The sequence below is a fragment of the Diaphorina citri genome, unplaced genomic scaffold (assembly GCF_000475195.1).
Source record: "Diaphorina citri unplaced genomic scaffold, Diaci psyllid genome assembly version 1.1 scaffold3358, whole genome shotgun sequence".
In the NCBI taxonomy this organism is placed as follows: domain Eukaryota; kingdom Metazoa; phylum Arthropoda; class Insecta; order Hemiptera; family Psyllidae; genus Diaphorina; species Diaphorina citri.
In genome coordinates, this window is record NW_007380767.1 from 37,341 (window position 1) to 42,305 (window position 4,965).

The window sequence follows — 4,965 nt, forward strand, 5'->3', positions numbered from 1 at the left end:
TTACTTTGATGGGGTAATGGTATCCGAAGAGCGAGGTAACAGTATTCATACGTATTATTCAGCTTGCGTTTTTCCCTTTAATTCATGCGATAACATCCATAGTAAACGTGCGAATATCTAGCAGTATATCCATTAGAATAATCGTCTGTTAATAAAATCATGCGAATAATGTCCAGAAGCATTATCGTGAAGCGCCTTTTATATCTTGAGTGTTGGAGTCTTTATTCTCGGCTAGCGTCACAGGCATGCTGTGATACATACCGAAGCCAGAACCGATCCAGTATGTTGGAGTCTTAAGTTGAGATTACGGGTATTTATTATAATTACCGTACATGGACCACACCCGAACCGCCATCTGGACACGTACTCGGGATGTTGGCGGGATGTGAACTTAAATTCTGGTGCGTGCGGTGCCCGGGCTGACCGGGCAAATATCCCAAGGTAGGATAGTGATCTATTATAGATGATTCAATGTAGGAGGAGAGAGTGCTTTGTTGTGGCCTCCTGGGCCTTACTCAAACATGTCGATATTTTGATGTATTCCTATGCAAAATGTCTTGAAAAAGCCAAATTTGAAGTCAAAAATGCCATTAAAGGCCGTCTTGACCGTCAAAAGCCAAAAAATCGATCCGAAAATGTTGCGTTGGAAACGGTGATCTGGCAACCCTGCTGACGTCACAGGGGTCATCCAAAAAGTAAACTCCATTTTGTATATGTAATTTTTCATTTGATTCGTGTATTTTGTGTTGAGCTTGACATTTTTTTTTAATATTCCGGAAGTTTTATCGTTTTTTTCTTTGTGTTTTACCAATTTTATTTCTTTTCAAAATGCCTAAGGGGGCTAGAGGTTTAGAAGAAGGCTTTTCAAAAGCTGATGCTAGAAATTTGCCAGAGATAAATTCGCACCAACTCGCTCAGTTTTTCTGCACAGCAAATTTCCTAGCACCTGAGATGAAAAATGTGAAGACTGCAAGGTATGCTATTTCTTTTCTTTTTTCAATATAAAATATCCATTATCCATCAAACTTTTTAATGAAATTCATTTTCTTGGTCTCATGATTATTGGTCTAGGTAGGTATGTCTAGGAAAAAGAAGGGGTTTGTTTCACTTTTCAGTTGTTATATTGTACCAATATCACATCACTTATTTGAAAAAGAAGTGAAATAAAACTAAAATGTTGATAGAACTGATAACAATTTGAGAAAATGTTTAAAATTTGAAAATTGCCGCCGTAAGATTTGTTTTTCAGATTTTCTTATCACTGGCAGTTTGGGCAGTTTTTAGGCAGTTCAAAGGACATTCAGCGCCGTGGAAATTAGTTTTTTTTAAATCCCGCTTCATTTGGAACGATTTCTGCATCGTATGTAAACCACCTTGATTAGTTCATAAGTCATCACCAGAGTCTTTTTTAGCGCTGCTGGACAGTCGAGCTCGGAAATCTTGGAAATTTAATCAGCTGATCTTTATCATTTCAAAATCTCTGTTCCTGATGGCAGTCTTTCTGGTCCTGATGGCAGTTCTGTATCATTTTTTAGCTCGTTGAAATTCCATTTCCTGCTTTTCAAAAAAACCAAACCCCAAAATGTGCGGTAAAATTCTTCTCTTTGTGCGCTCCGAAAAACTTGTAAACTTGGTTGACAAGAGAGTCATCTTCTAAAATTCACTAAAAAACCCCAAAAATGCAGCTGTAAGCTCATTTTTAGGGGGCTTTTGGCCCAAGTCTGTCCTGAAAAGGAGTGTGTTGTGAAATGGTGTGAATCCTAATCTTCAAGGGGAGATTCAAACTGAATGTAAGTAGCTTCATATCATCCAATGTATTCTCTCAGTGATCAGTTTCAAGTAAGGAAATTTCGTGGACAAACCCTTTTATTCTTCAAAACACTCATAGTTGTTGTGTTTGTTCACAGCTCCCCTTCCCGTCTACCCCCTCAACTTGTCGTCTGCCCCTTCAACTTTGGTTCTGGTCCGAGAACATTGTTTTTGTCGTCAAAGTCCCATTATGACTTAACCGTACTTACCTCATGGCTATGCACCCTGGGATGTATGAAACCAGACATTAGATTACTCCAACTCTGATGATTCTAGATCTACAGAGTCAGTCGTTCAAAAGTGTATCTACCTCAAATATCAGGTTAGACCTTTCCAATTTAAATTATAAAGAAATAATCTCAACTGACAGTGGCGTAAACCATGTGCCATTAAACCTTTCCATGGAGGAAGCTGTTATTGAAGATTTTGCATCAGAGAAAATATTTTTCTTCGGTGAAACCAGAAATGATTCTTATATCTTTCCATTTCTAATAATTTTTCTAAAATATAATCCTCTCATAAATGTAAATCGGGTAGGTGTCTGAAATAAATTTTATTCAGAAAAAATCAATTAAATTGATTTTTCTCAAGTTGTTATCAAATTCTCTACTCCAATTTTCTTTATTTTGTTAAGTGGTCAGTATTTTAACTTGCTGTCAAACCCTTAATGAAAATTGCTATAGATGTTTCTAAACTTCATAATCACCAATATTTGTATTATTCATTTTCCTACTTATGGTTCAAGATTCAATTAATTTTATTTAGTAAATTAGGTTTTGTTTACTAATTTACCTTCTCTTATATTACTTGGGGTTTCATATGGAATTGAAGGTTTCAATTAGTATATTCTGACTTTTCCCTGTCTTTACAGAATTATATGATACTAACCCTAGAATTAAGTAAATAAGAACCATCTGCTATCTGTAACGTTAATGTATGTTACTCTATCTAAAGAAAATAAATCAACATGCTCAAATTTTAATATGAATAAATTCAATTTTATTCTTTTTATTTCTAATTATTTTTAATACAATGATGGAAAGGATGGGAGTGGTAAACTGAGCTAGTCGTGGGCAAATTTTTATTGTGAATAATTTAAATGATTTCATTTACCAAGAAAATCTCTAAACATCTTTTCCCCCAATTCCTTCTTTTATTGTTGTATTAAATGGCGCGCCAACTCGCGGCTCGAATAAACCCGAGATTAAGAGAACCCTAATTATGACATGTTGATATTATTTAATTAAATTGAATATTTTATCTTGAACCTAGGAAATGTCCAAATAATTGGTGATTTTAAAACTAAATTTACATTTATGAGAGATTGAAGATTTAAGTTAATTAAAATCTATTAAAGATAAAAATTAGCTTTAAGACTAGAAATCTTATTAAGTTGACATTTTTAGAAGTAGATGACTAGGTCTTTCACTAAATGAAATCCCCATTTCTAGATTTATTTAGGAAGCACCTACATCAAATTTTGAACAAAATGTCATAACTTTGCAAAAAATTTCTTGTTAAAAAAAGTGTATCATCTTTTTAAAACGAAAGAGGTAATAGCAGGTAGTAGTATTTTCATAAAAAAATACCTTTTAAAATTGAAAATATTTCACCACATCTTATTAACAGTAAGAGTGAAAGAGTTAGAAAAAATAAATAAAACTGACTAACTATAACTATTAGTCAGTTGAGTAATTAGAAAAAAAAACCTTTTTCTATTTTCCCCATTTCCCTATTTTTCCCATAACAATTATCAACACACATTCACACACAATTCTTTTTCAGGACAACTTGGAACCTTTCCCCGTATTCTCATTATTGATTACATTTAAACAGTGTATTGTATTTTTCTTATATAAATTGAACTTTTTTAAAAAAAGAAGTGATTTTAAATATATTGTGGAACATTATTAATTACCATGAGTGCTGATGATGATATCCAACCAATTGCAACTGCAAGAAAACAATTGGAACACCCATCTACAGCTGTAGAAAACAACACAGAACAGGATTCTGTGGAGAAGAATATAGATACATAGAGCTTCAATCAAACGAATCTGGGAAGAAAGGAAAACTATCCAACATTGGATGAAGCAAACGTGTATTTTGAAAAGAACCTATACCCAGATATGCTACAAGAGCAAGGTCTAAAAGTCGATATACATTCGGGACAGTGAGCAAACCTTACTGGAACCAATGATAGAACAACATACTTATGACTTGAGAGGATCTTACCTGCTTATAACTCAGACTTACCAAAGAAATTTTACGAACAACAATTAAAGTAACCAAACAGTTCTCAAAATCCCAAAGGTCAACAAGTACAAATTCAACAGTGGATTCAATTGGGTTACTCAGATGTCACAACAACTACTCAACTTCACTGGTACCTCAGCTTGCATACAACCAGTTGTGCAACCCCAATTTGCTCTGCGCAACCATTGGGAAAAAACTTCTACCACATTCAACGGAGGAGAAACCGAGAACCCGGTAAGGAGTTCATAGACTGAGAGTGGAAGAGAATCTATGAAAGCGGATAAAAAGCAACCAACAACCGTATGCCCAAATCAATTGGAAGATGCCACAGTCAGACACGCAATTGGTCCGAACACTTCGGCCTAAAATTGGTTTGGATAGAAACGTGACCGCTTTGGAACAGCCTTGGAAGACTTCGAAGAAAGTTCTTGGCGCAGTTACAAATTCGGGAACAGATAGCACAGTCATTGCAAGGCCGGAAAATTTCTTACGGGAATTACCCACCAATTGAAATACAAACGCTGAAGGGAATTTGTTTAACAACAAATTGGAAACTCCATGTGCGAATCTTCCCAAGAGCCACAGAGGCGGAAAGAATTTGCAGATGTACTACCATCTTACTTCACCCTTGAGAGTGAAAATCCACTTGATGGAAAGTCCCAAAAAATCTGTGGAAGACTTATTAAAAGATATTACGAATATTTGATCAAGCATGGAGTACAGATGGGACAAAAAGAAGCACCCAAAGCCTATCAAAAATTTCACTCCACGAGCGTCAAACCAATACCAACCAGGGAACCCGGATGACATCAATGCTATATACCTGCAAAACAACCATCAAATTTCCCGTTATCAACCTCGATTACCCACCTGTGGAAACATGCACAAAGCACTTGAGAA

At 35.3% G+C, this 4,965-nt stretch overlaps 1 long non-coding RNA gene across 1 annotated transcript; it reads left to right on the forward strand.

Moving 5' to 3' along the window:
- Nucleotides 1-521: 521 nt before the first annotated feature.
- On the forward strand, nt 522-2,806 carry LOC103520244. Its single transcript, XR_541935.3, has 2 exons — nt 522-1,790; nt 1,908-2,806. It is a non-coding gene; the product is annotated as an uncharacterized LOC103520244 (long non-coding RNA).
- Nucleotides 2,807-4,965: the final 2,159 nt, after the last annotated feature.